We start from the raw sequence: 12,323 nt of genomic DNA on the forward strand, positions 1-12,323 counted from the left end.
CCTTTTAAACTTCTCACGGCCTTAGTAAACCAACCAGCATAATCAGGCAGAAGATACAAAAGCCTGAAAGCACGTCCCACCAGGATCAAGGACAGCTTCTACCCCACTGTTATCAAACTATTGAACAGACCTCTGGTACGATAAGATGGACTCTTGGTCTCACAATCTACCTCATTATGATCTCACACCTTATTGTCTGCCTGCACTGCACTTTCTCTGTAACTGTAACACTCTATTCTGCATTCTGTTATTGTTTTCCCTTGTTCTACCTCAATGCACCGTGTAATGATCTGCTCTGTATGAACAGTCTACAATAACAAACCAAGTTAACAAAACTCTTTACAGTCAATCATGATAGAAAAGGCTGAAAGCACGTTCCACCAGGCACAAGGACAACCTCTATCCCACTGTTGTCAGACTCTCAAACGGACTTCTGGTATAATAAGATGGACTCTTGGCCTCACAATCTACCTCATTATGATCTTGCACCTGAGATTTACCTGAACTGCACTTTTTTGGTAATTTTTACTCTTTAAAGATGAACCCTATTTGTCACGTGCACATCAAAACACTGAAACATACAGTGAAGTGCATCAGTTGTGCTGAGGATATGCCGGGGGAAGCCCATAAATGTCGCCACATTTCTGACGCCAACATAGCATGCCCACATTCTACTAAGCCTAACCATATGCCTTTGGACTGTGGGAGGAAACCGGGGCACCCAGAGGAAACCCACACGGTCACAGGGAGAACAGACAAGCTCCTTACAGACAGTGGCAGGATTGAACCTCAATCTTACAGCCATCGCGCTGTAAAGCGTTACCCCAACTACTATGTTACTGCACCGTCCTGAACACCTTATTCTGCACTGTTATTGTTTTACCTTGTTCTACCTCAATGTACTGTGTAACGATCTGATCTGAGCACTATGCAAGAGCAATTTTCCACTGTATCTTAGACCTCTATCAGATCTCCACCCAGCTGCGCCAAGTTTATCCAACCTCTCATTATTGCACATGCCCTCTAATCCAGGCAACATCCTGGTGAACTTCTTCTTCAGTCTCTCCAAGCCTCGATGTCCTTCCTATAGCGGGGCGAGCGGAACTGTACACAATCCAGGCAGCATCCTGGTAAATCTCTTCTTCAGTCTCTCCAAGCCTCGATGTCCTTCCTGTACCGGGGTGACCAGAATTGCACACAATACTCTATGTGAAAGCCTATCCAAAGTTTGGCCATAACACGACTTCCTGACTCTTATACTCAATGCCCGCACTAAGGAAGACAAGCATGTCATGTGCTTTCCTTATCACCCTATCAACTTCTATGGCCACATTCAGCAAGCTGTGGACTTGGACCCCAAGGCCCCTTTGCTGTTGAAGTGCAACGCCTCACATTAAACTTCAGCTGCCACCTCTCCACCCAAATCTGCCCATTTTCTCCACCTGCGCCCCTCATAATTTTACACAACTCCATCAGGTCTTCCCTCAGCCCTCTCAGTTCCAAACAATCTCCGCCTCTCCAATCGTTCCTCTTTCTAGACATTGATTAGATCCTTGTAAAACTCCTCTGCATCCCCTCTAATCAACCTCATCTCTCCTGTAGCGTGGTGACCAGAACTGTGGGCTGTGCAAAAGCTGATGTGCAACTAGGGTAACCTTCTTGCTCTGATATTCTCAGCCTCAGATAGTGAAGGGACAACATCCTATGTGTGTTTTTCAACCACCTTACTGACCCTCTTCTTGTTACTGACAGGCAAACACTGGGGCTGAGCCATGTGAGGAGATGTTTAAGCTGATGACCAAAGGCTTGTTCCGATTTTGACAAGGACTTATAAGTGAGGTAGAGAAGCAGAAAATTTGAGCATCGATCCCTGGAAACTGAAGACAGGGATCTTAGAGGTTTTATCTGGGTAATTCCCTCTTCTCATTAATGACCATCAGGGAGGAGCTACAGGAGCCTGAAGACCCACACTCAATGGTCCAGGAACAGTCTCTTCCACTCCGTTATCAGATTTCTGAACTATCCATGAAAACATGATCCCTATCTTTTTCTGCCCTATTTATTTTGTAATTCATAGTAATTTTATGTATCACTCTGTACTGCTGCCTCAAAACAGCAGATTTCTCAACATATGACTGGCTATCCAGAGACCTTTTCCCATGGCAGAAACGGCTGATGTACATAAATGGCAAAATTTTAAGGTGATTGGAGGAAAGTACAGGGGGAATGTCAGAGATATCTATAGGGTGCTGGGTGTGTGGAACACACTGCCAGGGGTGGTGGTAGAGGCAGATACATTAGGGACATTTAAGAAACTCTTAGATCGGCACATGGGTGACAGAAAAATGGAGGGCTATGTGGGAGGGAAGGGTTAGATTTTTCTTGGAGTAGGTTTAAAGGTCAGCACTACATTGCGGGCTGAAGGGCCTGTACTGTGCTGTAGTGTTCTGTGTTCCATGAGTTGTTGTTGTTCCATTCCGCGCTTGCGGCACATCAGGTGGCAATCTTGCCGTTTCTGTGGTATTTTTGTCTGTTTTTTATGAGGCTGAGTTGCTCGCTCGACACTCAGCCCAGCATGGGTGGAAAGCTGCAAGGAACCAGCCGGACTCCAACTAGGACCACCTGCCATGCAGTCCCGTGCAAAGCCATGACACCACCAGCTGAATGTTCTGTGAATGTGGAGGTTACAACTGGCCAGTCAGGATGTTATGACAGGCTTTCTAGACCCAGTGATTAACTTCAGCTCTTCTTTCAAGCATTTGTAAGTAAGTGCACAAGCTGCCGTCCAACTCCACTTTCTTGCTTGGTCTAGTATCCTCGATATCTGACAGCCTCAGCCCTTAATGGGTTTAGCCGTGACTGCACCCACAGCTCTGTGTGGGAGAGGACACTGAGGCCCCATATTATCTCAGTCTAAAATGGACAAATGGATAGGTTTCTTCTTGCTGCTGCCATTGGGAAGAAGATATGGGAAGTTCAGGACCCGCACCATCGGGTTCAGCAACAGTCATTACCCCTCAACCATCAGGCTCTTGAACCAGAGAGACAACTTCAGTCAGCTTCACTCGCCCCATCAGTGAACTGTTCCCTAACCTAAGGACTCAGTTTCAAGGACTCTTCATCTCACGTTCTCGATATTTATTGCTATTGATTATCACTATTTTTGTTGTCTTTTGCACATTGGTTGTTTGTCCTGTTGGATGCGGTCTTTCACTGATTCTATTGTGGTTCTTGAACTTACTGAGTATGCCTGCAAGAAAACATACCTCCAGGTTGTATATGGTGACATATATGTAAGACCATAAGACCATTAGGTATTTGAAGAATTAGGCCATTTGGCCCATCGAGTCTGCTCTGCCACTTCATCGCGACTAATCCAATTTTCCTCTCAGCCCCAGTATCCTGCCTTCTCCTCTTAACCCTTCATGTTCATCCCAGTTTGGCAAAAGAATAAATCAAGGAAGGTAGTGCACCCGTGGCTGACAAGAGAAATTAGGGATAGTATCAATTCCAAAGAAGAAGCATACAAATTAGCCAGAGAAAGTGGCTCACCTGAGGACTGGGAGAAATTCAGAGTTCAGCAGAGGAGGACAAAGGGCTTAATTAGGAAGGGGAAAAAAGATTATGAGAGAAAACTGGCAGGGAACATAAAAACGGACTGTAAAAGCTTTTATAGATATGTAAAAAGGAAAAGACTGGTAAAGACAAATGTAGGTCCCCTGCAGACAGAAACAGGTGAATTGATTATGGGGAGCAAGGACATGGCAGACCAATTGAATAATTACTTTGGTTCTGTCTTCACTAAGGAGGACATAAATAATCTTCCAGAAATAGTAAGGGACAGAGGGTCCAGTGAGATGGAGGAACTGAGCGAAATACATGTTAGTAGGGAAGTGGTGTTAGGTAAATTGAAGGGATTGAAGGCAGATAAATCCCCAGGGCCAGATGGTCTGCATCCTAGAGTGCTTAAGGAAGTAGCCCAAGAAATAGTGGATGCATTAGTGATAATTTTTCAAAACTCGTTAGATTCTGGACTAGTTCCTGAGGATTGGAGGGTGGCTAATGTAACCCCAATTTTTAAAAAAGGAGGGAGAGAGAAACCGGGGAATTATAGACCGGTTAGCCTAACGTCGGTGGTGGGGAAACTGCTGGAGTCAGTTATCAAGGATGTGATAACAGCACATTTGGAAAGCGGAGAAATGATCGGACAAAGTCAGCATGGATTTGTGAAAGGAAAATCATGTCTGACGAATCTCATAGAATTTTTTGAGGATGTAACTAGTAGAGTGGATAGGGGAGAACCAGTGGATGTGGTATATTTGGATTTTCAAAAGGCTTTTGACAAGGTCCCACACAGGAGATTAGTGTGCAAACTTAAAGCACACGGTATTGGGGGTAAGGTACTGGTGTGGGTGGAGAATTGGTTAGCAGACAGGAAGCAAAGAGTGGGAATAAACGGGACCTTTTCAGAATGGCAGGCGGTGACTAGTGGGGTACCGCAAGGCTCAGTGCTGGGACCCCAGTTGTTTACAGTATATATTAATGACTTGGATGAGGGAATTAAATGAAGCATCTCCAAGTTTGCGGATGACACGAAGCTGGGCGGCAGTGTTAGCAGTGAGGAGGATGCTAAGAGGATGCAGGGTGACTTGGATAGGTTGGGTGAGTGGGCAAACTCATGGCAGATGCAATTTAATGTGGATAAATGTGAAGTTATCCACTTTGGTGGCAAAAATAGGAAAACAGATTATTATCTGAATGGTGGCCGATTAGGAAAAGGGGAGGTGCAACGAGACCTGGGTGTCATTATACACCAGTCATTGAAAGTGGGCACGCAGGTACAGCAGGCGGTGAAAAAGGCGAATGGTATGCTGGCATTTATAGCGAGAGGATTCGAGTACAGGAGCAGGGAGGTACTACTGCAGTTGTACAAGGCCTTGGTGAGACCACACCTGGAGTATTGTGTGCAGTTTTGGTCCCCTAATCTGAGGAAAGACATCTTTGCCATAGAGGGAGTACAAAGAAGGTTCACCAGATTGATTCCTGGGATGGCAGGACTTTCATATGAAGAAAGACTGGATGAACTGGGCTTGTACTCGTTGGAATTTAGAAGATTGAGGGGGGATCTGATTGAAATGTATAAAATTCTAAAGGGATTGGACAGGCTAGATGCAGGAAGATTGTTCCCAATGTTGGGGAAGTCTAGAACGAGGGGCCACAGTTTGAGGATAGAGGGGAAGCCTTTTAGGACCGAGATTAGGAAAAACTTCTTCACACAGAGAGTGGTGAATCTGTGGAATTCTCTGCCACAGGAAACAGTTGAGGCCAGTTCATTGGCTATATTTAAGAGGGAGTTAGATATGGCCCTTGTGGCTACGGGGGTCAGGGGGTATGGAGGGAAGGCTGGGGCGGGGTTCTGAGTTGGATGATCAGCCATGATCATAATAAATGGTGGTGCAGGCTCGAAGGGCCGAATGGCCTACTCCTGCACCTATTTTCTATATTTCTATATGTTTCTATGTCCTGTCCAATCAATAATATAGCAACCTCTGCCTTATATATACAGATAAAGACATGGCCTCCACAGCTGCCTGTGGCAAAGAATTCCATAGATTCACCACTCTCTGGCTGAAGAAATTCATCCTCATCTCCCTTCTGAAAGGATGCCCATCTGTTCTGAGGCTGTATGCTCTGGTCTTAGATTCTCCCACCATAGGAGACAACCTCTCCACATCCACCCTATCAAGGTCTTTCACCATTCAAAAGATTCAATGAGGTCACCCCTCATTCTTCTGAATTCCAGTGAATACAGGTCCAGAGCCATCAATCGCTCTTCATATGACAAACTATTCCAAAGTGGAATCATTTTTGTGAACCTCTTTTGAACCCTCTTCAGTTTCAGCACATCCTTTCTAAGATATGGGGTCCAAATCTGCTCGCAATACTCCAGGTGAGGGCTCACCATAATCCAAATCATTGACACACAATGTGAAAAAAATCAGTCCCAACACACACCCCTGTGGAACACCGCTAGTCACCGGAAGCCAACCAGAAAATTCTCCCTTTATTCCCACTCTATGCCTCCTGGCAATCAGCCACTGCTTTACCCATGCCAGGTTCTTTCCTGCTCGTAGTTTGTTAGGCAGCCTCATGTGTGGCACCTTGTCGAAGGACTGATTCTTCTTTGTCTATCCTGCTTGTTATTTCTTCAAAGAATTCCAACAAATTTGTCAGGCAAGATTTTCCCTTGAGGAAGACATACTGACCACGGCCTATTTTATCATGTGCCTCCAAGTACCCTGAGACCTCATTCTTAATAATCAACTCCAACATCTTTCCAGCCACTGAGGTCAGACTAACTGGCCTATAGTTTCCTTTCTTCTGCTTTTCTCCTTCTTGAAGAGTGGAGTGACATTTGCAATTTTCCAGTCTTCTAGAATCACTCCAGAATCTAATGATTCTTGAAAGATCATTACCAATGCCGCCACAATCTCTTCAGCCACCAGGTTTTTTTCAGAAACCTGGGGTGTACACCACCTGGTCCAGGTGACTTATTTACCCTCAGACCTTTTAGTTTTCCAGGAACCTTCTGTCTAATTATGGTAACTTCACACACTTCATGCACCGACACTTGGAACATCCACCATACTGCTAGTGTCTTCCATAGTGAAGACTGATGTGAAATACTTATTCAGTTTGTCCACCATTTCCTCGTACCCCCCCCCCCATTACTACCTCTTCAGCATCACTTTCCAGTGGTCCAAAAGTCGACTCTTGCCTCTCTTTTGCACCTCATGTATCTGAAAAAACTCTTGGCATCATCTTTAATATTATTAGTCAGCTTACTTTCATATTCCATATTTCCCTTTTTAATGACTTCTGTTGATTTTTAAAAGCTTCCCAATCCTCTAACTTCCCACTAATTTTTGCTCTCTTATATGCCCTCTCTTTGGCTTTCATGTTGGCTTTGACTTCTCTTGTTAGCCATGGTTGTGTCATCTTTCCTTTAGAATACTTCACCCTCTGTGGGATGTATATATCCTGTGCCTTCCAAATTGCTTCCAGAAATTCCAGCCATTGCTGCTCTGCCATCATCCCTGCCAGTGTTCTTTGCCATTTCTGGCCAACTTCTCTCTCATGCCTCTGTAATTCCCTTTACTCCACCATAATATTGATACATCTGACTTTAGCTTCTCCTATTCTCAAATTTCAGGATGAATTTGATCATATTATGATTACTTTCCCCTAAAGTTTCTTTTACCTTAAGTTCTCTAATCAATTCTGGTTCATTGCACAACAACCAATCCAGAATAGCTAATCCTCTAGTGGGCTCAACCACAGGCTGCTCTAAAAAGTCATCTTGTAGGCACGCTTAAAATTCTCCTTCTTGTAATCCAGTACCAATTTGATTTTCCGACCCATCACCTCTTATTAATGATTTGAGTTCACTTTTTACCAACAGAGCAATGCCACCCCCTCTGCCTTCCTGCCTGCCCATTCGATACAATGTGTATGCTTGACCATTAAAGTCCTAGCTACAATCTTTCAGCCATGACTCAGTGATGCCTACAACATGATAGCTGCCAATCTTTTAACTATGCTACAAGTTCTGTACCTTAATCCATACTCTGTAAGCATTCAGATACAACACCTTCAGTCCTGTATTCACCCTTCCTGATTCTGTCCACCTTTTACGTTGCAACTCATCCTGTTGACTGCAATTTTGCCCTATAAACAGCCTCTCCTCACTACACATTGCCTGGTTTGTAAACCAGCTACCTCATCTTCAGCACTATCATCTGCCTTTCCTGCGATACTTTTTGCATTGAAATACAGGCAGCTCAGGACACTAGTCACACCATGCTCAACCTTTTGATTCCTAACTTTGTCTGAGGTCTTACCAACATCTGCCTCCACAACCTCCCCACTAACTGTTCTGGCTTTCTGGTTCCCATTCCCCTGCAACTCTAGTTTAAACCCCACCGTGCAGTATTAACAAACCTTCCCACTAGAATATTAGTCCCCATCCAGTTCAGTGTGCAAACTGTCCCTTCCATACAGGTCCCACCCTCCCTGGAAGAGAGCCCGATGATCCAAAAATCTTATGCCCTCCCTCCTACACCAACTCCTTAGCCATGATTTAAACTGTATAACCTTCCTAGTTCTGGCCTCACTAGCGCATGGTACATGTAGCAATCCTAACTCCCTATGCAGAATCTCGTCACTCGTCCCACCCATGTCATTGGTACCTACATAGAACATATTAACCCTCCTACTTAAGGATGCTGAGGACTCAGTCCGAGATATCCCAGACCCTGGCACATGGGAGGCAATATGCCATCCAAGAATCTCGTTCTTACCTGTTGTTGAGGGTATGGCCACAGGGGTACTCTGCACTGGCTCCTTAACCCCCTTCCCCTACCTGACTGTCATCCAGATTCCTGTGTCCTGCACCTTGTGTGTAACTACCTCTCTATATATCCTATCTATCACCCCCTCAGCCTCCCAAATGATCTGGAATTCATCCAGTTCCAGTTCAGGCTCCTTAACGCGGGTTGTTAGAAGCTGCAGCTGGAAGCAGTTTTCACAGTTGTAGTCATCAGGGACACCGGAGGTCTCCCTGTCTCCCCACATCCCACAGGAAGAGCGTTTCACTATCCTGCCTGGCATCTCTACTGTCTGAGCTGGGCAGATATAAAGAAGGAAAAGAGTTTGAGCTTTTCTTTCCTTCACTTTCTCTGAGAGAACTGCCTTTCTGTGAAAGACACTTGAGGGCTAAAGCCTTAAGGTCACGACTCTGACTATGCAATGATGGCCGCTGCACTTGCCCCTGCCTTTCTTTATCCTCGGGCTGTGGACCTGACTGAAGTCCCTTCCTCTCCTAACTTCCGATATCTGGATTGGCCACTGGTCAAAGCCCTATAAATTTGATAATAAATTTACTTTGAGCTTTGTAATTTTCCTGAGACCTCTGTCGAGCTTTACACACTATCTTCTTGAGCACCGAACCACAACAAGTAGCTCTCCTTCATTAGGAGTTAAAGAACATGTGATGATATGATGCCGAATACCCGAGCAAATTTCTACAAGGGTACGGTGGAGAGCATTCTGACCGGTTGCACCACCGTCTGGTGCGGAGGGGGCCACAGCACAGCTGCAGAGGCTGTAAACTCAGTCAGTCCATCATGGGCACAACCCTTCCCACCACCAGGGGCATCTCCAAAATGAGATGCCTCAAGAAGGTGGCAGCAGTCGTGAAGGACCCTGCCCATCCAGGACCTCCTCTTCTCATTAATATAATACCATCAGAGAGGAGGTACAGCTGTTTGAGGGGACACACGCACTTGACCTTGTTATGACCTTGATGTTGTAAGACTATTGAGTGACAAGGTGGACTCTTGACCTCACAATCTACCTCGTTGTGACCTTGCACCTTATTGTCCGTCTGCACTGCACTCTCTCTGTAACTGTGACACTTTATTCTGCATTCTGTTATTGTTTTCCCTTGTTCTACCTCAATGCCCTGTGTAATGATCTGATCTGTATGAACAGTGTGCACGACAAGCTTCTCACAGAATCTTGGTACGTGTGACAATAATAAACCAATTCACCAATTTAAAGCAGACCTTTCACATCCTTGACTTTACCATCCAGTCCTTTTTTCGCCCTGGTGAGTAGTGAGAACAGTAACTACGAAACAGTGTCTTCACAAAGGCAGCGTCTGTCATTAAGGACCCCCACCACCCAGGACATGCCCTCTTCTCATTGCTACCATCAGGGAGGGGCTACAGGAGCCTGAAGATACACACTCAATGATTCAGGAACAGCTTCTTCCCCTCTGCCATCCAGATTTCTGAATGGACAAAGGACCCATGTACACTAGCTCACTAATTTTTTTCTTTTGCTCTCTTTTTCCATTTATAATTTCACTTTATACATCTTTCTTATTGCAATTTATAGATTCTTAAATTATGTATTGCTGCCACAAAGTAACATATTTCACAACATATACTACAGCGCCGTCACCATGGAACGTCACCAGCGCCATATCAGATATCAAAACTGATTCTGCACCTCAACCACGACCACCAGTCTTTTCCCTCATCCCCTATCCTTAATATCTTTTCATTTTCTGTTGCAGAGTCACTGTGGAAAGGGAATGTGATAGTGAGCAAGAGAGAGAGAGCTCTTGGAGTAAAAGTCATTAGGTTGTGAATGAGGCCGATAGACACGAAGAGGACAGGAAGTGAGAGAGAGAGAGAGAGAGATTGAAAGAAATAGCTTTATTAAAGTGCAGAGTACAATCCAAATGAGGTACAGTAGAATTTATAGATTACAGGAGAAACCGATAAGGCCACAAGCCACAGGCGTAGAATTGGGCTATTCGGCCCACATCATGGCTGATTTATTATCCTTCTCAATCCCATTCTCCTATCTTCTCCCCATAACATCTGACACCCTGACTAGTCAAGAACCCAAGAGGAACAGAATCACAATTCATTGCAAAATATTCAGTAAATTACAGAAAGAGAATAAAAAGCAAGATGAAGGGTTTTTAGCAGAGTGAATTACCCAGCAAGTCAAGCAGAAATACATTTACTCCAGGGTCACAATGACTGCAAAAGTTTGGGGGACACTGCTACAAGTTCCAGATCCTGAACAGGTCGGACCCCAAACCTTGCACATAATTTAATGTTGTTCATTCACAAAATTGCAACCTGCAAAACCCCCACCCTATCCTCTCACTGGCCCAAATATGAAACCCTGTCTCTCACACTGGAGTCTGTGCTCAGCTTGGGTCACCTTGCTACAGGAGAGATGACACGGAGTCAAAAGGCCACAGAGGAGATTTACAAGGATGTTGCCGGGACCTGAGGGACGGAGATGGTGGGAGAAGTTGAGCAGGGTAGGACTTTATTCCTTGAAGATAGAGGGGTGACCTTACACAGGGATATAAAACCATGAGGGTCTGGATGCAATGAGTGTGTACAGTCTTTTCCACAGGTAAAGGGAATCAAATATTCTCTCACCGCCCCCCCCCCATTCTCCTGGCTTCAGAGGGCTCAGCCTCTGAATAGAGGGACGTCCATTTTGTACACAGATGAGGAGGAATTTCCTTAGTCAGAGGCTGGTGAATCTGTGGAATTCATTGTCACAATTTGCTGCGGAGGCCAAGTGACTGAATGTGTTTAAGACAGAGGTTGATAGATTTTTGATCAGTCAGGGTGTGAAAGTGAAAGCTTATGGAGAGAGGGCAGGAGGTTGGGGTTGAGAGAGAATGGATCAGTATGACGAAATGGCAGAGCAGACCTAATTCTGCTCCGATGTCTTATGGTGTAAATATGGATAAGTACTGTACCTGGATGGGAGGGATATGGAGAACTATGGTCCAGGTGCGGGTCGGTGGGGCCAGGCAGAATACCAGTTCAGCATGGACTAGAATGGCCCTGTTTCTGTGGTATGACGAGAGGACATAGGTTTAAGGTGAGAGGGGAAGAGATTTAAAAGGGTTTTAAGGGGCAACTTTTTCACACAGAGAGTGATGGGTATCTGGAACGAGGTGGTTGAGGCAGGTATCATAATATTAAAAGGTGTTTGGACAGCTACACAGACAGGAAAGGTTAAAAGGTGTTTGGAGAGGTACACAGACAGGAAAGGTTAAAAGGTGTTTGGAGAGGTACACAGACAGGAAAGGTTAAAAGGTGTTTGGACAGGTACACAGACAGGAAAGGTTAAAAGGTGTTTGGACAGGTACACAGACAGGAAAGGTTAAAAGGTGTTTGGACAGGTACACAGACAGGAAAGATTAAAAGGTGTTTGGAGAGGTACACAGACAGGAAAGGTTAAAAGGTGTTTGGACAGGTACACAGACAGGAAAGGTTAAAAGGTGCTTGGACAGGTACACAGACAGGAAAGGTTAAAAGGTGTTTGGAGAGGTACACAGACAGGAAAGGTTAAAAGGTGTTTGGACAGGTACACAGACAGGAAAGATTAAAAGGTGTTTGGAGAGGTACACAGACAGGGAAGTCAAAAGGCACATCAACTGGTATATGGGTAGAAAGGTTTGGACCAGAGGTTCCCAACCTTTTTTACACCATGGGCCAATACCATTAGCCGATGAGTCCATTGTCCCCAAGTTGGGAATCCTGACAAAGTGAAGCTGAGTTGGCCAGTTTGGTCGGGATGGACGGAAGGGCCTGTTTCTGTGCTGTCTGGCTCTATGATTCCTGCACACCTTCCTTCCCCATTTCAGTCAGTGAGCTCACTATGGTTTACAAGAGATCCCACATTCCAAAGATGTACGGGTTAGGGTCAGTGAGTTG

At 45.1% G+C, this 12,323-nt stretch overlaps 1 protein-coding gene across 5 annotated transcripts in view; it reads right to left on the reverse strand.

The window, feature by feature from the left end:
* Positions 1 to 12,323, reverse strand: part of LOC134349140 (synaptopodin) — a 108,344-nt gene that overhangs the window by 6,897 nt on the left and 89,124 nt on the right. The window lies entirely within an intron of this gene.

This window comes from Mobula hypostoma, chromosome 7 (genome assembly GCF_963921235.1).
Source record: "Mobula hypostoma chromosome 7, sMobHyp1.1, whole genome shotgun sequence".
Classification (NCBI taxonomy): domain Eukaryota; kingdom Metazoa; phylum Chordata; class Chondrichthyes; order Myliobatiformes; family Myliobatidae; genus Mobula; species Mobula hypostoma.